This window comes from Pithys albifrons, chromosome 7 (genome assembly GCF_047495875.1).
Source record: "Pithys albifrons albifrons isolate INPA30051 chromosome 7, PitAlb_v1, whole genome shotgun sequence".
Taxonomy (NCBI): domain Eukaryota; kingdom Metazoa; phylum Chordata; class Aves; order Passeriformes; family Thamnophilidae; genus Pithys; species Pithys albifrons.
Window position 1 is genome coordinate 37,070,027 of NC_092464.1, and position 24,747 is coordinate 37,094,773.

Here is a 24,747-nt window from a genome sequence, read left to right on the forward strand (position 1 = left end):
ATATTAATGGTTAATTACATAAATCTTACTCTATAGTTGTAGTATCTCTGCCTGCTATGTGGACAAACTGAGTTCACTTCCCACTACCTATTGTAGGACATGAGCCCCCAGAAACACAATCTATATATTATCTAATATTAGCCAATATATTTTATGACTGTGGATTTCAAAACTATTTCAAATAAAAAGCTTCAACTTTAAAAAAAATTATTTTGAGGACCATATCCTCTTCCATCCTTAACACTAGACTAGAACTTTGTGAGTCATGCTCATAATTTCCATGTGGCAACTACAGCCAACTACTTCCACAAAAAAGAACAAATAAAAAAATGCAATAGATATTTACATAATAATATTTAATGCAGTTAGGCAGCTGGAAGAAAGGAGGAAAGTTGGTTATCTTAGGATCAGCCAAATTACCTATGTCATAAGTGTATATTCAGTAGGTCACTAATTTCACAGCTTTCTCCTCAGAGGTGTAATTTTTAGGTCTTTCATGTGAAGATGTTTAATATGGGATATAAAAAAAGGTTCCTGTTAAAACCCTGATTATCACAGCACTAGATAACTCCTAGCATGAGACAGACATATAATTGTTACCTAAAAGAAGAGTCAGTTGATAAGTGGTTAGTTTAGGGATGTGTCTGATAATTTAACAGTATGTAAACCATGATCCCTGGACACATAAATCCATAGCTCCAGTTATATTTATTTATTAAAATCAAAGTTACAGCAAGTTATCTCCAAAGTGGTTTGCAATGTTGTTGACCGATTCTGCTTTTTTCCAATTCCTGACTAATTTTCCATCACTTCTAACCACTGTGCTTCCCTCCCGGGTACCGAAAAAAACCCCAAAGTATGCTTTTAGGAATACAGGAATTTTATCCAACGGTTCTGGGCAAGAGTGAATTTCACATAGCCCAAGAAAAGCTGCGCATTATGGTAGAAAACATCTGAACCATTGCACTTAGCTCTACAGAGGATTATTCAAGCATTATTATCTACAGCTTAGATGTTTGTGATGTCGAGCTCCAACCACTATGAGTTCTTACATTGGAATACTTCATCAATGGGAGAATCATCTCTTTCATTGACCTAACAGTACGAATAAAAGTCTGATAAAAACTGAAAACATGGAAGAGTTTTAAGTTTAAGGAAATGGTTAGAACTGATTGATGACTTGAACTATGTCAAACTTTCATTATGAAACACAAAACCACATGAAATGTCCTATTTCCAGTTTCATTATTAACTCAGAACTCTGCCCAGGTTCTGCTACACTTTTTCTAAGGTTCAAAACCTTTTAAGTAAAACTGTGTATCTAATTACAGCCAAACTTGACAGGAGTCAATATTCATTGTACATAAAATACATGCAAAATGTGTGGTTTTGGTGTAAAACAAATTGAAAGTTGGTGGTTTTGGCCGAATTAGCTTTTTCTTCTAGGGCTCCTTCCCGTCTCAAACTCAGATGGTTCCACAACAACACAGACAAAATGAATGAGTTTTTCACAGTTCTTTCCAGGAACAATTAGCTGTTAATATTCACAGATATTTTAAGGAACAGGGTACCTGTTAATATTCAGGCATTAACTAAAAATCGTTTAGCATATGCAGTGTCACTAAGATAAAGGTCATTTATACATGTGTCAGAGTATGCTCAGTTTAATGCAAACAACATAAAGCAAAACAAAATCACTTTAAAATGTTACTCCAAGCACCCTGTAAATGTTCAAAATACTTGTTCTGATTTAGGAAAAAAGAAAAAAAAAACCAAAAAAAGGAGAAATTAACAAAAATATATTCAAGTATTTATTGCATTTTTTTTGCTAAAACAGCTATGTTTCTAGATTTCCTGCTAACTGGCTACAATGGAAACAAATTGAGATGGAAGCAGCACTGGGAACCCACTAGAATGCAGTATTTTTAGGGCAAAATTAGGTTAATATTTATGATAGTAATTTACACTCATGAAAGCACTTGAAGGAAATGCCTGAACAGGTGTGTAAAAATTAGTTCCTGCATTAAATACAAAAATTTGTGGGGAAAGATTTCTTCTCTATAATTTGCTTCTGGCAGGTTATACTATAAGCCCTTTCCCATATTTGATCTTTTTCCTTCACAAATATTGGTGAGATGCTTTCGGAATATTCTGCTCATGGAAAAGATGCAATGCATTCTCTCAACTCATTTTTCCTTTATTGGTATGCAGATGGAAAATCTCTCCACACCACATCTGCAAATATGCCACTTCCAAGGTGGGTGAAGCCAGGTGAAGTAATGCTCCAAATTACTGCAGTCATAGAACAGTAATGTCCAAATCAACTTAAATCAACTTACCTCCACATTTTTGAAACATGGGACACCTTCAAATAGAAGAATTGCTCAGTGCACTGCTAGGAATGAGCTACACAGAAACCCTGCCATCTCTCATCTTAAACCCGTGCTTAAAGTTCTTTAGTTCTTTTAAAGTTCTATTTCTATGTAAAAAACAGAAAGAAAAAATATTCAGCTCTTTATTTACTTAATACCAAGGGGTCATTACTGGCATGTCACAAAGGGTGATTGCCTTTTCTGCTTGATTTAGGTCTGTGAAAATCTTTCCATGACCAAAAGAAATATTATGCCTAATCCATACTGAACTTTTTAATAAAAAGCAGTAAAGCAATTTACTTCATTGTCAAATGATTGAAAGAAATTTAATTAATGCTCTTGGAGGGAATGCCTATGTAAGTATCACAATCATAAGAATGTGTGTATATGCATATATGCATATATATGCCCAGCCTCAGTCTATCCTGTTGCTTTAATGTCATAACACTACAGGCCATGAGCAGCTGAAGGCAAAAGTGAACTCCTATAATTTAAAATATCATGCTGACTCAATTTTAAGGTTAAATGACATTGTGTAATTTATTAAAAGATTAAATGCTGGCTTCATCACAGGACAATTTAGCCCTAGAAAAGGCAGCCAGTATAGAAATGCTCACAGACAAACAAATTAAAAATAGTAAGTTATAAACAGGGGAAAGTAAGTTTATGCCATACTGACAAAACAAAAAAGAAACAAAAAACCCAACCCCAAAAAGCAAAACACACAAAGACGCATGAAAAGCAGTATGCTATGTTAGATGTTTATCTATACATAAGAGACAGGTGTCACAAAAACAAAACAAAAAAATCACGAAGCTAAAGAGAAACTTTAACTCACCAGTTTCCATCTGTTATATCTGAATTCATGCATAATTGATTATCCATGACTGGTAAGTTCTTTTTTTTCACTAGCCTAACACAGTTTTCTAAACATTATGTGTTAAATCACCACCAAAGTAAAGGGTGTTTGAGAAACCGTAAGGGCAGAATAAAAATTTTTTGATGAAAAATAACATGTCAGTTAATAATAGAGCTGACCTATGTTTAAGAGAGAAATTTTAATCATGTGCATATTAAATATTAATAACCTATTCTGTTATTGTTATAATAAGGTTAAGTAAGCTTCTCCATGCTTAAGGAAAGAGAAAAAGTAGGAATATATAACAGTGAAAAAAAGCGCTGAGAAGCAGAGACATAAGGAAAATGTGTCAACAATAAACAAGAGGAAATGAGAAAGAAGGAAAAGATGAAGGTGGAAACTAATCTCTATGTGTCATTATGACTGCCAGAGTACTGGCAAAGAAGCAGCATCCTTTTATTTCAATTTTAATCATTTCTGAATTTTAATACCCTGCTCCTTTTGTAATTCTCCTGGCATTCCCTATATGCATCCATCCCAGCCAAAACACCAGTGTAAATTAAATGGCACACAACCACACCACTGATGTAGTTCTCCCAGTAGAACCAATCGAGTGACCAAAAAGCAGAGGAGGTATAACTACTTTGTGTCCCCACAGACCACTGGCCAATTAAGTGACTTAATGTTCTTCAATTCCTTTAATTTTGAAAAGAAGGGCAGTGCTTAGGTAACCCAGCAATATAGAGCCATTAAAAAAAAATAAAGCAAGCCAGTAGTAATACAATAATCAGTGACCATCAGGGCCTGGAAAAATGAGTTTGCTCTCACTGGCACTAAGGAGCATCACATGATTATTTAATTACAGCTCTAATTTTTGTCTTGTGGATGGCAACATATCAACAATTAATAGGGCAAATAGAGGAGACTGCATTTTTAAAGAGACACAACCTATATGAAATAGTGCTTGGTAATGCAATTTATCAGACAGTATAATGCTTCTTACGGTGTATCTGTCATCCTGCCAAATATATAAAGAAATTCTACTGGTTCAACTCTCTTGCATGGTATCTATAAAATTCTTCTGGAATGCTTGGAAAACAGTAACTACAGCTATGAGTATCCTAATTGTCATTTTATGTGGCAGTGCAGAAGTCAGTTACTTGTAGGACTTGTAACCCAAATAAAGTAATGGAATCACAAGTTTCAAATATAAATATGTTATTATAAAACTATCTTAAAAAGATGATAACAAAATTCATCATGAATGGTGAAAAGGATTATGGTGTTCAGTCAGTCAAATGAAGAAAAAATAGAAAAAGAAAGTTAGCAAAATACAGTCAATGGGACAGAGATTGATTTTGACTGACTGATTTGACAGTGAAATTTTCTTACGAAGAATACCAAAACTAGGGGCTCAACACCAATATTGTACCATTCCTGCAGAGGACTCCTAGATAAGAAACAAAAAATAAGACCTGAAAGAAGACCTATGATAAATAAGATCAGTTGGAAAGCTCTGCTCTAAAACAGCTGGATATGATTTCCATTGTGTCTCATCCTGCAATGATGGCAGTGCAAAACCTAGGAACTGTGGGACGTTCGGTATGTGGAAGAACATTTTCATATTTAGGGGAATCTGCAAATGTATCAAAAGAAAAACTAATTCTCTGCACCTTCTTGTGCATGTACTCGCTTTTCCACAGCAATGTGTGGGTCAAACTATAAATCCCACAAATTTACATTATCCAGAATATGTTTCAGACAATACTCAACATATGACACAAAAAAAGCAAGCTCTGAATTTTCTCTCGCCAATAAGCTGTACCTGTGAAAAACCTAACAAACTATTCTTAGAATTTTTTTATTCTTACTACTCAATATACAACTTTAAAATGCTTTTGTTATTCTAAAATACGTCCTTTGAACAAGCAAAGAAATGCTGAGTTTGGGCCCATACACAGAAAAAAATCCTACTGCTAAACAGCAGTTCGAGTATTATTGCAAAAAGTGTGACTACAGAAGCAGTACTATTACAGTAAATGCCCCATTCCTTCTAAAAATTGTGTCAAATTAAGTTGTTTTCATTGAAGACATGAACATTCTGGATTGGAGATCTTAATCTACAATCTTAAAAAGAAAGCTGGCAAGCAAGAGCTTGTATGTAAAAGTAAATATTCTTTTTATGCACTGGTTACTACATAGATAACATGTCTCACAAAGACTGTAATTAAATGTCTAGTGCAGAAGTAACACTAAAAAGCATACAGTATTATTATATTACAATGAATCCTTAGAAGCTAAAATTGTCATTTTTAAGTTTTAAGATGCCTTTAATTATTCTTGAGACTCCTTACATTGATCAAGGAAGCCCACCTATGATGAAAAGCGTTAATGATTTAAAATCTTCCTGATACTGCTCTCCACAAAAATATTAATTTAATCTTTGATTATAACATTTTAAAATTCACTCTGCAATTTCTCCCCATTTCATTGTTTGCCTTTGGTCCTTCTGTTAGTTTGTGTGCGTGCACACTCTCTCCCACTATCTTTCCCCTCCTCTCTTTCTGTATATTATTTAATGTAATAGAATTAGGAATACAGAGACTGCATGATATTTAGAATTTTTCTCCTGTTCATTGAAAATGTTTTTAATTACCTAGCTGTTATGACCAGATGTATTCTAAGTGCAGTTACTGGAAAGGATATATCTTTGTTATACCTTTGCATGTAGGTTTGAGTTCAGAGCAGCAATTCTTGGCACTTGTGCTGAAAATGTTTCCTACTCTAGGACTGATTTACAAACATAAAAAAAAATCCTTAATTCTGCAGTGTCCTATGAAACATATATTATTATTTTTAAAGCTAGGTAAATAAACCAGGAGCATGTGAAAAGCTGCATTTATAGAAGAACAGTGTACGGCAGCTTCCTTTTCTTTCATCTGAAGTTGCGAGTGCTGAGCATTTTCAAAATCAAGGTTACAGCATTAAGGATGGCAAAGACACTGTGGACAGTTATTAAGCCAAAACCACACATTTTTGTCAGGGCTGAAACCAGAACCAGGAGTCCAGACACCAGAAAAGATTATAAGACAGTCCTCAAGTATATGTGATCTGAGTGCATCACCACTTTGTCTAGCAAGCAACAAGTGAAACGACCCACAAATGATTGCTGCTGGCCAAATAAATCCTGTCAGAGCAGGATCCTGGGAAGATGAGATGCACTCTAGGTTTAAAGCACCTCCCTCATCTCCTCAGGTCATATCATGTCATAATGTCCTAAGGGAAAGATAGAGCAGATAGTCGCTGGAAGTTTTGTAAGGCCAGCAGAGCTGATAGCTGTGGCCCATCCTGATGTTCTGTGCCCAGGTGCAGCTGGGCTGACCGAGGCCCGTCGCAGACGGGCAGACTCCCCTGCCTATCCAGCCCGCAGTTCACAACAGAGAGGCACAAGGTGGCGAGAGCTAACTCCTGTGAACCTACAGCTGCAGAGTGATGGTTCCAGCGATGCTTTACAACGGCTCAGGGCTAGCCTCGGCTGCAGTGAATGGAAGGCTTCTTGGAGTCCTAATCCCAGCATACACAAATACACAGTGTCTCGCAGGAAAATAAATCTCCAAAGATATTGCTATGTGTTAGTGTTCTACATCACCAGCTAAGAGGTGGACCTTGGCATAAATACTAAGTGTTAGTGTGTTTCTCAACCTCTCTGTACACCTGATTCCATACAAGAACTGTAAAAATGAAGGTTTACCAACCTCTGCAGTCACACACCAGTGTGCATGGGAGCCCAGCAAGTCTGAAAGGAAATATTTACAATTCAGACGGTGCCTGAGGTATGTTACTATACTCTAGTCTACACTACTATTACTATGCCAATCCCACTACACTGCACCAGAAAACACAGATTAAGAGTAGATTACAGCTGGAACAGGGCATGAGGACCAGATCAGAACATATGTGCAAGATCGGTACTGGAAAGTCTCCTTAAAATTAATCTCTATCAAGACTTATACCTACCAAGAGCAATTCAGTGCAGAAACCATTAGAAAGTCAACATTTGCAAAGCAACAGAATGGATACCAAACAAGCAATGAAGTGTTGGTGATAACTGTGGTTAACTTAGATGCCACAGGATGGCAAATGCTTGAAAATACCACTTTTGAAGGGAATGGAGTACTATTAGTATATCCTTCATGCATTATAGTATATCGTTTTGGAAGTAACACAAGTTGTGGTCAGGGTTGTTCAGAGTTCAGGAGACCACTGCCACAGGAACCGACAAACTCGTCAGCTTAACGTTAAGTATAATAATTTCAGACTCTGAGGAAAAAATGGACTTCTCATGTAAAGGTTATTAATGGAATCTTCCAATAAAGGATTTAGGGAAGCTTTCTGCAAAATGGGGTTATTCAGACTGCAGTTATCTTCAGTTCAAATGTCAGCTACTTGGATGCATTAGTCCAAGATTAAGAGTAACATGAACAGTGCTTTCTGACATGGACTTTATAAAGTTGCAAAATTTCAGTATAACAGGCAGTAAGAACTGTGTTACTCTTTAACCATCAAACTGCTTTACTTTTTTTTTTTTTTTTTTAGAATCAGTAGCAACTTTGTGACAACTAAAGTTTAAAAAATGCACTTGATTGCATAGTGACAGATTTGCAGAACATTTTTCATCACACACACATATGTGCTTTCAGTTATTAATAAAATGCTTCTGCCCTTAATCTGCCATTGCCTGAATATACAATTTCAGTGTCTTGGATAGACAAATACTGTTAAGGAATTCTGTTTTCCCTATTTGAGATGCAATTCAATTGCACCAAGTAAAACTGAATACTATGTCTTTAAAACTGGCTTTGGCATGCCACAGAAAGGAATCTTGAATCACTTTTCTGTTAAGTTCTTCTTGGAGTGGAATGATAACAAAACTTTCTTTTTTTCCTCACCCCCCTTCATTTTTTCCTCATTTTAAACAAGGAATTGCCAGCAGTCCTGGGTAACACCACAGGTACATATTAAAATGGAGACAGCCATTATTTAGTGGCGACAGGAATATAAATACATGCACTAACCTATAAACTGCTGTTTACTTCAGGAAAGTAAGTCATATTTTTTCCTCTGATTGCCATGCTGTCAGTTTAATGCAGCGTAAATAAACAGTAGGTGCATGACAGCTTTAAGTAGAAAGTGTTCATTCCACAAGAGGAGCAGGTTACTGAAGCCTGATGCCTATAACGGCAAAAGCAGAACTTCCATTTTACCTGGAAATATAGCCTTCCATGCTAAGAGACTTGTGGCTTTTCTATTAAATTAATTTGTCAGAATTCTATGAAAATATTATGTACTCAAAGAACTTTACCAAAAACATTCATTTTTGCAGCCCTCAACTTGAACTGTTTGAAAAAAAAAACAAAAGCCAATCACTCCTCTGTAATTTCATCATCCCATCGCTCTAAATGAAAGCTTTATATAATCAACCTAATATAACAGAAAATAAAATGATATATAGAATTGCCTATACTTTGAGTTATTTTGTTCTTCTAAATATATTCCCTGACTGAAAGTAAAAAAATTCCCTTTTGGAAAAAGCAATGATGTCTGAGAAGATTGTATATACACTCCACATCTATTAACATAAATTATAAGAAAGTAAAATGTTCCAGATGTGTTTAAACTGTTGTAGAAGGAAAGTTTGTGGCTTCATTGGTTATATTTTAAATATATCTAGAGAGAGCAATGGCAGTTATATACAAGAAGGCAATAAAATGCTTCACTGGAGTCTATGTTAAAATACCATAGTTCCTAGAAATATGACTAAAACATTTCAGAAGTCATATTTCCTCCAGTTTTAATTCTGAAATCTGCTTTTAATATATTTTTCTGTATATTACAAACTATTTTATTAATGAAATAAGTTCCTTGATTTTTTTTCCCAAAATACAGCTAGAAACCTAAAGAATTACTTCAAATTTCTCTGACATTGCTTAGATTAAAAAATAGACGACAATAAAAAGGTGACAATACTTCCAAAAATTGAGTAGTTGATACCTTAAAAAGATTTAGTGGGGTTGTTTTTAACAAAAACACCAGGCTTCAGCTGATTGTCTTTGAAATGGCACTAAACTCCTCTCTAGCCCAAACGTGGAAATCAGGAGAAACCTCTCTGAAGAGGTTTTTGTGCTGCAGAGGTGGATGTGCCCACGTCCCCAGAAGGGCTGAATGTCGTGGTCGGTGCCTGTGGGATGCTGGCAGGGCTGCAGGAGCGGCTGCAGGCAGGGCTAGTGCTGCCTGCCCTGCCTTGGGAAGCACATCAGCAGAGGGCAGGTGCTCATCTACTGACCTGCTGGGCCTATGCTGCAAACCAAAAAGGTGTCCTGCTCACATACAAGCTGGGGTTGGTGTGGCGACCTCTCTCTGCTTCTCATGCTGCCAAAGCACTATGTCCCATCAGTGAGTTACACATCGACTCTGTCTGCTTTACAGTTCTTTCTCAGTAGCACAACAGCAGGTTAAGATTCGTGCAAATTGCTAAAATAACAGGACAGGGGAAATTGCAAGAGTTACTTTCCTATTTCAAGTATTAAGAACAAAGAATATAAAAAAGGAATGGACAGTTTTTCAAAGAGCATGCACAAAAAGCATTTCATTTAAATATTTTTTGTTCCAGTAAACTCTTTTGCATACAAAGGACTTATTTATTACATATTTGAACTTGTGGGAAAAAGGGAAGGAATGCATTGATTCTTGAAATAACTCCACAGTCTTTTTGGAGACTTCAATCTTCTGTGCTCTTGTTCTACTCTCAACAGTTTTATTCCAGGGACAGAGGAATTCCTTGGAGTCACTTGCTTCTTTTCCACTAGCTGTATTCAAGAGTGGGCATACATAGCATACTAGCCAGTGATTTTAATTTCTCTTCTACTGCCTTATGATGTGTGTGCGCTGTCTGTTCAGACGCATGCTTATATGTGAATATGTTGCATTTTCTGCCTGCTCATTTTTTAACCTACCCTATGTTATTTCACATTTCTGTGGAAAACCATTGCTTCAACTTGAAAAGCAAGGTACTACCAATAACAATCTCAAAGAGAAAGTGAATTAGAAAATGAGTGTACATATAAACATATTAAAGAGAATGTAGGAGTACAGGACTGAAAAGAGCACTCTTAAATTCTACAAATAGTGCTGCAGAGTAATTAGAAGATAGAAATTGCAGCGAACATCCTACATTCATGTGTATACACTCTATGCTTACAGTTTCAAGTTGTTTTTGAATAGTGCGCCTGATTTGACACATTTCTATCTGGTGATTGTGTTAAATGTATGAAAAGATAGTGAAATATCCAACCATTCCTCGTGCTAACTACAGCTGAAATTTTACACTTATTGTAACCTTTTCTAACAATGTGAGAAAAACAGAGTAAATATATTAAATTTGTTTCACAACAGATGCTTAGGTTGTTAATATTTAAGATGCCTATTCATGCTATTCCTGTCTGCACATTTGTCAAAAATGTAAGCCTGAATGCTAATGTTTGCCAGCAGACTACAGCAGACAAATATACAAATGCACTGTACCCAAATAATATAAAGCAGAAACAAGGGGCTGCTGATAACTCCCACCCAAGTAGCGCAGACCAGAATGAAAGGGCACCTCCAGATCACACACCCTGAAGTCTCTGCATCTGAATTTGTGAATTATTTTTGCAGAAGTGCTGCGCTCATTTGGACGGACTAAAACCAGCGAAGAGCTTTCCTCAGTTTAAACTCATTTCAGCTCAGGAGCTGGTCCAAAGTGTTTCAGCAAACTTGGATTTTAGCGAAGTTTCTCTCGCAGTCCGAGAAAGCTGGAGACTGGCAGAGGGAAACTCCAGGTCCGGCAGGTGCCTGTCAGGAGCGCTCCCCCAGGCAGCCGGCGGAGACGGCGACTAAGGGGCGAGGGTTTAGGAAAACCTCAAGTGGCGGGTTCGGAGACGGAGCGGAAAAATCAAAAATAAAATCCTGGAGCACAGAGGCGAGTTCCTGGCACTGCTCCCCGCGACAGCGGCAGCGCTGGGTCGCCCCGCGGGCGGGCGGGGGGAACGTGCCACCCACGGCCACGGGCGCGCCCCCGGCTGGGCCAGCCGCCGCCGCTCGACCGCCCGCGCAACCCCCGCGCAACCTCCGCGCCCTGCGGAAGCGCCACCCCACGACCCCCCCCACCCCGCGACCCCCCATCCCGCTCGGCCGCCGCCTCGCCCGCACCGCTCGCCGTCGGGGGCGCCGCTGCCCCGTGCCCGCCGCTGCCGGGAGGCGCGCGGGGCCGGGCGAGAACTTTGGCAAACTTCTAGGGTTTGGGGTTTTTTACCTCTGCCCCCCCCCCCCCCCCATCCCGCCCGTTCTCCCCGTGCCACTGGCGGCTGAGGCGGCAGCGGCAGGGCAGCGGAGCGGAGGGGGCCGGCGGCCGCCAGCAGCGCGGCGGCAGGTGTGAGTCCGTGCCGGCCGAGAGACTCCGGCAGCGGCAGCGCCGAGCGGAGACACCCGCTCCGCGCCTCCCCCCGCCCGCCCTCCCTGGCCGGCACCGCCGGCCTCGATAAATCACCGTGGCGGGTGCCCCCAGCACGGCCCCGTCCCCCCCAGTCCCCGAGGAGCGACGCCGAAGGAGCGGGACCGACTCACTCATGGGAGCGCGGCGGGCGAGGCCGGCGACACCTCCGGCTTCCGAGGCGCCGGCGAAGTTAATTGCACTGAAGTTCAAGTTGTCTTTTCACCCATCAGGAGTGGGCGTTTAAAGGAAGGAGAGCGAGGAGGAGGAGGGGGAGGGGGGAGAGTCTCGCTCGCTCGCTCTCGTACACACACACACACGCAGACAGGCACACGCATGCACGCACGCACACACACACACACACACACGCACACGCACCCGCCCGCTTGGCTCCGCTCCCGAGCTGCCTCAGCAAGGAGGAGCCCGGACGGAAAACACCAGGGCAGCAAGGTACCGGCGTGGGGCAGCCCTGCCTCTGCCTGCGTGTTGTGCGGTGTGCGTGCGCGTGTGTGTGTATATGTGTGTGTGTGTGTCTGTGTGTGTGCCCGCTCTCCCTCCGCCCGCTGCCTCGCACGGCCCCTCCGGGCGGGGAGGTGCGCGCTGCCCCCAGGGAGGGGGCGGCGGTGCCGTCGGGGCAGCGCGGCCGCGGGAGGCCGGTCCGACTGGGGCCGGGGGACTCGGAGCCCCTGCGCCGCCCGCTCAGCTCCACGCCTGCTGCCTCCTGCCTGCGCGGCGGTGGTGGTGGGAGCGGGGGAGAACAGAGCAGCGGCTGGAACGCGGCGGTAGCGTGTGTCTGTGTGTGTGTGCGCGGTGTCTCCTCCTCTCCGGTGTCTCCCGGCACCGAGTAGCGGTGGAAGTGCCGAGGGGTGGTGATGTGCGCGCGTCCATCCCTACCGCTTCCCCCGCCCTGCGACTCGGTTCGGAACCCTCCATCGTCCTCGCATTGCCTTGCCCGGGCACCGCGCCCCCGGCCCCTTGTGCGTCCTCCGCACTACCCCCCCGCCTCTTTCCGCCTTCTCTCCATCCTTCCCCCGCTCCTTTATTTCCACACCTGCCTCGGCTCCCCGTGCCCGCCCTCTGTCTCTACTCCCAAGCCCCCGACGGCGGCCACTTTCGTCAGGCAGCGCCCCACGGCCACCCGCGATTTGAGGTAGCTGAGGGAGATGCTCCGCGGCCGCGCTGGCGGCCTTTGAGGGTTGGGGATGCCCGGGTTCGGGCAGGCATCACCCGGAGGCCTCTGCCCACCCTGCCCCTCCGCTGTCCCATCGGGCCGGGAACGGGGTCGGGTCCCGCCGCTTATCACCCCTGGTGTTTCTCCTGGCACCACATGCTCCTCCGTAACGCTGTCTGAGAATTGCCTTTATTCGTGAAACTTTTCCTTGGGGAAGTATTGTTCTCTCTTTTGTTTTTATACCTTCTTTCCCCTCTTCACAGATGCAGGATTTGGAAGAAGAGTTCCTGGAGAAGGACCCTGGCAATGAGTTTAGGTTTCCCTGAAAGCTGAGGCTGTTTCTTATTTCCTAGGAGACTGAGATGAGAGAGGACCCCAGATTTCAGCACAATCTCCGTTTCTTATTTGTCTCGACTTTGAGGCAGATTTCTTCTTTCAGCACTGGGAACTGACAGCTACAATTCCTGTAGGCACCTTGCCTGTCTCATAAACAAGACCAAGACCAAGAAGTTGATAAGTCAATACTTTTCCTAGTTAACCAGCAGAATACCCTTCTATTAATTGCTATTAGACAGTTAACCTTGTAGCTCAGTTACTGAATAATCATTAATCCATGGAGGATACACAAGCGCAAAGGTTAATAATAGGAATAGCAATTAATAATATTGACCTTGCCAGTGGGAAGAATATTTTTGTCATAGTTATTAAAAGGCACTCCTGTTTATACTAGGTACAGTGGTGAAAATTTAGACCCAATACACTGAGTACCAAATTACTGCCCCAACACCAGAAATTAATTTATCCCATTATCTTCATGTTATCAGTCCTCTGACTTTTTCGCCCTTTAAAATGTATCATCCACTACTCTCTCATTTTAAATAGAAATGCTAGGTCTTTAATCAATTCTGACATTTCCACTAGAAAATAACATCAAGCTCACTTACACAGATAAAAATTTATTTGCCTGCAGCTGATTTGTTGTAGTGCTTTGGACCTATTCATTTCTCAGAGAGGACTTAGCTTTTTATAGTCTTTTGGTACCATGGGGTAATAAATAGGAAATCAGTAAAAAGGGGACATTCTCAGTTTTATAGGTCCAGCTCTCCACTCCCTAGACCTGTCTCCTCGCAGGGCTACTCAGACTGACTGACAGACTAACCTGCATCCTTCTATTTTCAAAGATCCATCTCCTCTATTTGTATCACATTTCTGACTGGCTGGTCAGTACTAATAATCATGTTTCCTGTGTCAGAATCTAATAATCGAGTTACTCCTTGTTACAAATTGTAGCTAAGCTATTTGGGTTAGTCGCGTTATCCCTACTTTAAAGACAAGGAAACTGAAACAGGAAAATTAACACATTTGCCTGAGGCTACACATGGATTTAAGAGCAGATCCAGGACTGGAACTGAATTTAGACCAAGCTCCCTCTTAAAGATTTGTAAGTGTGCTATGAAAAATGCTTCTTTATAAAGAAATGTAATGTAAACCTTCTTTTTCATCAATTTTGCACGTTAGCCAAAATGCATTTTTTTGGTCACGTTTTCGTTTTTAAAGATGAAATTTAAAAAAAGGTGTGGTAATACCTTTCAACTACATAGGCCAGTTTACTTTGGAAACAAATACTTAACATGAGATTGTGAGCAGTAATGGTAACAGTATTGCTTGTTATTAGGCTACTGTAAACAATATTTGCTGAATGGTCTGGTGTAGTTACTGGTCAACAAAATAAAATGAGAAGTCCAGCATTAGTACAGATATGGTGCTCTTTGCTAGTGTGCATTGGTTTTCACCATAATGCACCGTCAGTGCTTTCAGTCTCAAAATATGGGTCTAAACACTGGAAAACATATGGAACAACCATGTACTGTGTTTGAGAGTTATATAGAATTCTGTCATTCATGTCACTGAAGCAAGACATATATTGCCTGCCCTTTAGCTGTGGCATGTCATCAAAGCTATATGGTATGACGGAGCACAGATGGCATGCCTAAAAAGTAGGTGTACAATATAACATTCCAATTACTGACATGTAGATATTTCCTCTTCCTCAGTGTCCATTCCTAGATGTTTGCTTGCCCAACCTTCTCCAGGAACTATAGAAAGTCCTGCTCATCCTGCTTATCCTGCTCATCCCTGATGCCTGGAATTGTACAGTCAAAACCTGTACAGAATAAGTGTTTGCTTCTTTCAAAAATTTATTTATTTATACTAACAGTTCCATTCTGAGCATTTTTAGAGTCCTGATTTGAGGGAAGTGGGTGCAGATCTCATTCAAATAGTCATTCTCCAATGCCGTTAGCATTACCTGCCAAAAATGAAAGTGACATATGAATCACAATAAGCTACTCATGAATTTGTGGATTTAGAAACTGCCAAGGAAAGATATACACACGATTTCAAAGTCCCATCGGTTTTAGGGGCTTTGAATAATATGCAAAAGTACATTTGTCCAAAGACCCTCTTATTGATGACCCATTCTATTAGGGGTACAGACATAACCGTTTCCAGAGATGGGTAATACTAACTGAAAATATTTCTGTTCAAGTCCTTCACTAGAAATGAGGTAGTGAAAGTGATAAATCTGTTAATTGTAACAATGTCACAGGTCTTTCCTGAGGTGCCCTTACTGAAGTGCTGCTGTGGCACTTTCGTGTGAGAAGAGCTTCAGGATCCTCTGGGAAATATCACAGTTGCTTTCCAGTTCGTTTCAGACATGTAAATATCTTTATGTTTAGACATGAATAGAGAGCAGTGGAAAGTAAAGTTCAGCGAAGAGCAGAGCAGGGTTAAAAGCATCCACATAGTTCCTGGAACCAAATACATACATGTGTGTTCTTTTTTTTCTTCTGTATCTGGTGTTACCTGGGGCCTGAAATTAAATGTTCATTATCAAAAAGAAACACTGCAGAAACTTGTGGATATGTGAGAGTTATGCTGACCTATGGTTGATAGAGAAGGCCATCTTCTGACTGAAATTATCGATGAGCAACAGAACTCTCAGTAATGTTCAGATATTTTTGTCATTCTCAAATAATATGTAGATTATCACGTATGGTTTATTTCCAGCGTGTAGTATATGAATAATGCTGTATCAGTGAAATACACTACATGCCACCTAGCATTCCTTATGATTGTTTGTTTTCTTTGTGGTTTGCTTTAAGCACCAGAAACTGAAAATAATATTTTGGTCTTTTTTCCTTCTTAACATACAAAAGCCACAGCCTACATTTTGTAAACTATTTATGTGTTTCTGTTTGTGAAACATAGCAAAGAAACCTGCCTGGTCTACACGTAGTTGTCTCAGCAGCTTGATGAAATGATAAGATTTGGTTTGAGTAACTGTGTTCCATCTGGTAATAAGCGTTACCTGTTGTAGATGAAAATGGTAGTTAACAAATACAACCATGGTGGAGTAGCCTTTCACACATATTTTAGGTACAAATGGCCATTATCAGCAATACCCCAATCTTGTCTGATGTTTCATCTTGCTATTGGCTCAGTGGAAGATAATCAGATGACTTTTTCTGAATGTATCTTTCTACAGTCTTTTGATTATTCTACTTTGTTGGTTAGACACCAATCTCCCAAGCTTAGGCCTATGCCACCTTACTATTTGAATCTCTCTCCATAAAATTTGTTCACTGAAATGGGAATCATGTCAGTAATAACAAATTCACCTGTCTGTCTCCGGACTGGCTTAAGTTTCCTCCAATCATTTAGTGAAGACCCATGTTTGCCAGCCTTGATGCTACAACAGTACCTCAGGCCATTCATCTTCTCTCCAAGATGGTAACTACTTTCTGTTCCACATCTCTTACAGGAGATCTTTGGATTACCTCAGAAAGTAAGCTACATCCTGTAGATTTAAACCTTTGTTTTATGAAAAAGAAGTTAAACTTATTGCAGGTATATCAGTGATATTAGACTCACTTCTGTTTTGCCTGACTGCTCTCTCCATCTTCTGTCAGTCTAAAAGTATCATTTTTTAAAGGAATGAAGGAGTTGCATTAATATTTGTGGGAATCACTTCTCCTGCACATTGTCTGTTCTTTTCTCTTTCCCTTCTTCCCTTTCGTGTCTGGTTTGTCTTGGCTGCTTTTAAAAATTCTGTTGCCTCTAGTGAGGGACTGCCAGATTAAACCAGTGAAGAGACACCAGGTGACTGTCTACTTTTATTAATATAGGTTGTATATAATAAATTCAGGTTTTACATCTATGCAAATTACATCATCATATGATTCTGACTACATGCATTTTTTATCAAATATGGCATATATTTCACAAATTATATTTAACTTGTAGTCATGTTGCAATTTTGAATGGCTAACTAGAAGTTACAAGGTGTGCCACCAAATCTCAGTAAACAGGTTTACAAAACCAGAGTAAATAGGAAAAAATCACCTTCTTTTCTTGTATTCCTGGTAAGTCCAGTGAAAAAGCTTTTCCTGCTGTAGGTAATAATATAAACACCTCACCACTGTGCTTCTTTAGAGACAAAGGTATATTTTGTTATTAGAAATGTGGAGATTTTGTAGAGGCTAAACAGAACATGTCCCAGAATAAAGAAGTTTTAAAGCAAAATGTCTTCGGTTTGGAGTTTACAGCATCTAGATAGTAAGGCCTTTCACTAATGTTTCTGTCCTGGAGTGGAAGGTTTCAATCACAAAGTCAAAATAAACATTTTCCTTGCACAAAATTATATGTTCTTCTTGGGAATATTGTGAAGGGAAAATAAGATTTAGCACAATTCTTTCTGTGGGATATGTGGATAGACAGGGCAGTTTTAGTGTCAAGCCCTAAACCTTGCAATATGATTCCTTACCATAGGTGCACCATACTTTAAATAATCCATCTGTCAGCTGAGCTATGACAAGGATTATGCTGTGAAGGTAACAACTCCATGCTTTCCTTGTCAACTGTCTTTGGCAGCCGCTGCTGTTTTTCTCTTAAATAAAAAGATATTTTGATAAGAAAAAAATATCTCTGTCAATACTTGTGTTTTGGTCAGTAAGAGGATCTGGATGGTGTGAAGTGTGGGTCTCAGGTGGATTTTAAGCATGGGAACAAACAGCTGTGATTCAGAAAACCCTGCTAAGCAATTGCCTAAACCTCAAAGCACTACGTTTGTCTGTCATGATTCATGCCTTGGAGTTAGTTCCTCTTCCATCTGTGACTTCCAAGTAGCCTTTCAGTAGTGTTCATGCCCATCCAAGTCCTCTGGACCTCAGGACCACAATATTCTTCCACTTGAGTGTCCTGGTCACTCCTGAAGTGTGCCCAGATTCCCTGACATGACTGGCTTTTTCTGACAAAATGCAGCAGGGTCACAGTGGCAATGATGGGACTTATTCCCAGGACTGTTTTTATATGTTTGGTTTTTTTTTGCTGGGGGTCATTTTGTGTATTGCAAAATAATGTAGCATAGTGAAGACAGAAATAATCCCGAGAAAACTCAGTGTGTGCCCCAGCCCCGGGAATAAAACCTGAACATCAGATTATGATCTAAGGAATCTTGGATTCCTTTGTGCTCAAGGGCACTGTTTCAGCACAAGGGTCAAGACTGCCTCTTCTAAAATAACCATCAGCTTGGTGGTCAGAGTTCTTCCTGGGGTGAAAGGAGTTGTGAATTGGGGCCTTTCAGGGCAGGAGAGATGAATCCCATGATTGTGTGAGTGCTCTAATCACAGAGTTGTTATACAGAGGGAGATGGGAAGCCAACTTCTCCTCCAGCTATGTTTTAATAAAACATAAGTTTTGAAGGAAAGATCACAGGAACCTATTTTCATAAAAAGAATCAGGGTGTAGATACTGACTGGATGGAGGCATCTCTCAGACAGCTCAGAGCCCTGTCTTTAGAGGTAACCTTCAGGTAGAGCCCTGGCTTTAGAAGGAGGCAGGATTTTAGATTTGGGACAAAGCTCATTTTTAACCTGGTTAACACCAGTCATCTTATCTTGAGGTCAAGACATGCTGTGCTGGCTGTTTTCCAGCCCACACAGGTGTCTCCCCACATATGCCACAGGACAGTCATGATTTTAAAACACAATACCTGGTAGGGAACCATGGGATGAAAAATTCAGTGTTGGAGCACTAAAATCCTTTATAGGATTAGGCCATAAAAATCACTATTTTTATGGAATTTATCTAAATTAAAATAGAAATATATATTAAAATTTTGACCTTTTTTAGGAAAAGTGTAATGATATTTAAAGATGCTTATTTCTCCTTTAAAAATAATTTAATTTTTCCTACTTCAAAACTTCCAAAATCAGGGGACAATAAATTCCTCAAAAAAAAAGGTAATATAATGGCAACCCAGTGCACAGATTTCTTCTGCTGTGGTGTAACTGACTGCCTTTGCTACATACAGGATGTAGGAGCACAGTTGTTCAGACAGTCTGTCCCATGTGTATTTCCTTCCCCAAACTTGCTTGATACAACTGAAGAGGAGGTTGCAAAGCTGTCCTGGAACCCTTCCATTTGTGATCTACATCCTGCAATATGGAATATTCTAAATATCTTGGGCTTTCCCTAGCTAACAAGCTGGTTATTCTGGCTATGCATAAAGATACAGATTTAGGTCTTAATTAACATCTGTAGTTTAATCAAACCATTTATGATCCTGAGAAATCTGAACCGTAGACTTTCTGGTTTTTCTGATGACAGACAAATACCATAAACAAAAAAGGACTAAAATAATGTTTAGTACATAAAGTGTTTGCACCAGCTATGGCTGTAGTAAGTTTTGTGGCAACCTGAGAAGTCTGAAGACCGTATTTGTCAATGTCTGATGAAGAATTTAAATATAATAGATATAAGAATAAATATGTTAGGGACTGCACAAAACTATTTGATGATTAAGTTTAAACAGCATTCTATGTCATTTTACACAGGCTAGCTCTCCTGCAGTGACAGTGCTGTAAATCTCCAGCTAGGACTAGTTGTATTATAAAAGATGTTGGCCCAAAAGAGAAAATCTGGAATAAATTGCCGTGAAAGTGGATTGGCCTGTTTAGTCTGGTGACCTAGTGAAACAGTGAAGGACTTTATAATCTTCGATGCAGACAGGTCTTCATTGTTGAAGGAAGCAGGAAGTGCTAAGAGGGCTGTAATTGCATATTCTTTAATAAGAAATATAATTGTTGCTTTCTCCAAGCAGATCTCAGACAGATTTTAATACTGTGCAAACATTGAGAAGCCTCTGAAACACACCCTTCTACACAAATTTGTTCATATAAATTGATATATTCTAATGTATTTGCACCCTTTAAAAATGTAGTCTGTGTAGAACAATTCTGATTTGCAGGGCTCCATACTCTTTTTTTTCCCCCCTTTATTTTTCCCTTGGCTATGATGTAGACAAATATAATTGAGCAAGATTCAGTAAGAGAAAAGATGGTCCAGTAGATGAGTTTCTTTTGATACTTTGAAGTTTCTATCTTCGAATAAAGGCTTATCTTTGCCATGATTGTAGTGGTCAGTCTTTATGCAATATGAGGGCCTTGCTGTCTTTCATTGTGCAGCATATTTTAAAAAGCCCCACAACTCAGTATTGTGTTTCTTTTCAAAAAAATCAAATTAGGAAACTACATTTGTATAGTATAATTTTCTTTGTAATATGAAGGTATCAAATCTTGCATTAAACTAGTATCGATCTAAACCTTGGTCAACACTGGGAAAAACAGTGCCTATTGTAAGTAATGAATGTGAAGTCAGAAAAAGCAGACATGAGCTTTTAACACAGCTTCAGGTGGCTGAAATTCAGTTTTTCTCATTTTTTCATGTTCTGTACTCTGTAGTCACTACAAAACAAATAGTTTTCTCAACTGACATTAGGTGTATGGCTTTCTGTGAACCCTGGTAACTGAGGCTTGAGATCTATGAACGAATGTTTAGTTTTCATCAAACTCCTTCAATGTGTAGATCTAAGCAAATCATGCCATATGTTGAAAATTAATTCAGTAGTGACTGTCTTTCAGCAGCTGTGTTAAATTTGTATTGTTCTGCAGTGCTATGGACAGCATTTTTCAAAACAATTGAGATCACAGATATATATTAAATTATTTTTACTACCATTGAGTTCATATTTCAAAAGCTTTGGATTCTTCCTTCTGTGAAGTGTGAAGTTAGGAAAATATTAGTTTTTTATCCCAGTATACTCATGCCCTTCAGTTTATTTATAGAAAAGATACACTATGGCTAGATAGATTCTCTGTGATGGCCAAACTCTAGAATAATCAGATAAAAATGTTACAAGTTTCAAGCTCTGTATCCATAAAGCTAATGTTTAGGGGTTTTTGTTTCACTAAAAAAAAAGCAAAGCAACAAAAAAGCAAACAACTCCCAACAAAAACAACAACAAAAACCCAAAAAGCAGAAACAAGTTGGAAATAGACTTTAGAATATAAATGCTTATCTGATAGTATCTGGTGTGAGTTTATCCATTCCTTTTATATCTTCCACTAATCAATCACCCCCGATAAAGGCTCCCATTGTTCAGGTGTCCTATGTGTGAAGTATCCTACTTTAGTCCCGAGGGCTATTCAATATAATTTATCTGATGCTGGAAAAAAAAGGACAGTCTACAGTATCTGCTGATGATATTCATACAACTAGAGTTTAGGAAGGGATTTTATTAAAAAGAATGTCTGCAGAAAGAAGAAAAGGACCACTGTTTGTCATAGTTCATAAGATTTGTCTTTTTTAAAACTGCATGTTAAGGTAAGTTGTATCTGGGCAAGCAGGAAAATGAAATCGTGGTTTGCTACTGTTTGGCAATATTCATGCCATGAGTCAAGTCAACAATACTGAGGTTGAGCAGAACACAAACCAAGGAGGTTGCCCATGCAAATGATACATCCTGGTTGCTTCCTCATGAACTCTTCCATGAAATCTTGCTGCACCCATCTTGATTGCATATGCTAATCCTGGCTTCTTAATTGACTCATAACAGATTTATCTGGATTTCCAACTTCCTCTTCTCTTTAGAATGTTAATTAAAAGAAAAACTATTACATTTAAGATATTCATGACAGTAACAGAGTTTTCTGCTTAGAGGTGTTCAGGGCCAAATTTTGCTTTTATTTAGATAAGACTATTTAAAATCAATGAGCTTAAGACTGTTTTGCACTAGGAACGTTTTGATACCCACATTGTAAAAAAAATGGCCTTAGCAGCAATGGAAGACAGTTCATGTAGTATATTTTCTAAATTTTACATTGTACAGTAAAATTGATGAACATTCAATATATATAACAGTCAAAAGCCTGTTTGGTCAAAAATGAGCTCAGAAGTGCTCATATAGACTTGTATAATCTCCCTGTGTTACTCTAAATAACTCACTGTCACTATTAGGCCTGCAGAAGTAGGAAAAGGATATTCTCCATATGGAATATGGAGATTCTGAGTCATGTCCCTAGCATAAACAGATAATTGTACTTTGTTATTTCCTAAGCCAGATGCAGAGCTTCTTTATTTTTACTCAATATTTAGGAACACTTTAAATAATTGTTATGTTTTTTGTCATATGGACAAAATGAGATTTAATTAAAGAAGAAGTAGAATGAAAATTCTCTCTCTCATTTTTTTAAAAAAACTTCATTCTTATTATGTACTTGTACAGGGCCTTTTTTCCATAATTTTTGTTTTTATTTATCTTTAGCAAGGCACTTTGTAGTAAAACTCTTGCTTGGTAACCCACCATATTGTTGTTAAATATTTTCTTTTATATTCAGTAGATTAAATCACACTATCCTATTTGGGATCTTCCCACCATTACAGCTTTTGCCACCCATAACCTTATTTCATGATCAAAGGGGAAATAAAGGCAAAGCAGTAATGTTAATAGGCTTTCCCATGCAGTCTCTCTCTGGGAATGGTCTTTTTATAAGTGTCTTGAACTTGACCTCTTCAGAAGGCCCAAAGGTCCAACACACATTTTTAAAGTTGTATTTAAATTTTAATATTTTTATTCTGTGAAGCCATTTAAAACCTGGCCCTCAAAACACAAAGCATAAATCTTTCAGGACAGTCATACAGTAAAATTGATGTGTGCGGAAGAGAAATTCCGGAAAACCCCTACAGCTCTGTTGCTTTGCTTTTCATGTTGTTTTATAGATACGTTCCCTACAACACTTCCAAATAATCAAGCAAAATCCAATGAATAATATTGTGATTTCATCACTCTGGCATTTGAACCTGAAAATACAATTTAGCAATGAATTAGGAGAGGAAAAGTTTTGCATTGCCCCACCCTCATTATAAAAATGTTGTTCTGAGCCAGGCATTTGAGGCATTAGAAAGATTTACAGTAATAATATAAGTAGCAATAATGAACTTGGGAACAAGGGAGTCTTGTAAGAGATTCTCAGAATGAGAGAAAGGTTTTGTAAGCAATTCTATCAATACTAAATAAATCTTTAGGAAGATTATCTTCTCTTAGAGAGTCTGTATAATAATTGTAGTGCTAATAGGAAGTATATTATTTGGAAATGAGAAGATATGTATCTGAGTCCATTCAACTGGTTTGTGTGGGTGAATCTAGTGCTCATTAAAGGTACTGGTTTGACTGTCCTGCTTGTTAGTCTTCTTTACATGAAAATGTCAGCTTTTTCAACTGCTGTGCAAGGTTTTCAGCCATCCCTCAGTTCATCTGAGGGCAATTTCTTCTCTCTGCAATCTTTTTTTTTTTTTGGGGGGGGGAATGGTCAACAAGCCAGCCAAATGTGACAGAGCAATTTTATAATACATTCGAAAAGGAAAAGAGCATGTGTTAAATGATTGAACTTGACCTCTAGGTGGGGGTCACACCACTGCCCACCACAGTAATATCAGTGTGCATTCCCCCCAGAATTCATGTGTTTTTCCTTCTTGTGCACCTTTCCTATTCTCCATTCCTAAATTTAAGTCTCTGACCACACCAATAAACAGAGAAAACTGGGGAGCAGGGGAAGGCAAGGCATGAGGGAAGCTGGCAAGAATGGCTACCTGTCTGCCCTGCCTTGGTGCTCAGTGTCCTGCTGTGGAGGGAGCAGCCAGGATGGAGTGTGACCTCTTGTTCCCAACAATCACTCTGGCTTCCCATGTGCATGGCTGAGCCAAAGATGTGGGCACAGAAACAGGGAATCCCGTTGAAATTGCTGGAAAAAACTCTCATTAACTTAATGAGATTTGGAACATTACAAGGGAACTCCAGCTGGAACCAGATCTGAACCCAAGTGCGAAACATTCCTGAATACACTACCACAAACTTGTTTCAAGGAGAGTATGTGCTCAGACATACAAATGGCTAGATTCTGATCTCAGTAATGCCAGCGTGAGTCTCTTGACTCATACAAACTGCACTTAGAGGACTAGCCCCGAAGACTGTAAAATGAAGATGCACACATGCCACAGGAGACTGTGAAAGGAGGGTGGAGCTACAAGGACTCAGCCACACACCTTGCTGGAACACCTTAAGACAGGTAGACCTGGCAGCAGTTGGCTGAGACGGGACTTTCATCCTGCATAATCGCTGCTTTCCATAATTAAGTGCAGAGTCTGACTGGGTTCACACTTGGAGGTGCTGCAGTCTAGCTATGCTTACTTCCACAATACCAGACTTCTTGCCCAGCTCTCTAACAAATACACTCATCTTTCATTTCTTTAAGATCAGTAGCTGAGTTGCCATGGCTATTGGGCTTCTCGGTGGGAAGAGGACTGCCCTGTGAATATCAAAAAGATAGATGGAGGAGAGAAGAAACAGATTCTCCCTTCAGCATAATGTGATAAGGCAGCAGGCTGGGCTCAAAATAGGCAGAGGAAGTGCTGAATGACC

The 24,747-nt window shown here is 39.7% G+C and overlaps 1 protein-coding gene across 1 annotated transcript in view; it reads right to left on the minus strand.

The window, feature by feature from the left end:
• SATB1 (SATB homeobox 1) overlaps nucleotides 1-12,230 on the minus strand; it is a 92,254-nt gene extending 80,024 nt beyond the window's left edge. The window contains exon 1 of the mRNA XM_071561063.1: nucleotides 11,893-12,230. The gene's annotated coding sequence lies outside the window, so the exon portion shown is untranslated. The remainder of the gene's footprint in view (nucleotides 1-11,892) is intronic.
• Nucleotides 12,231-24,747: the final 12,517 nt, after the last annotated feature.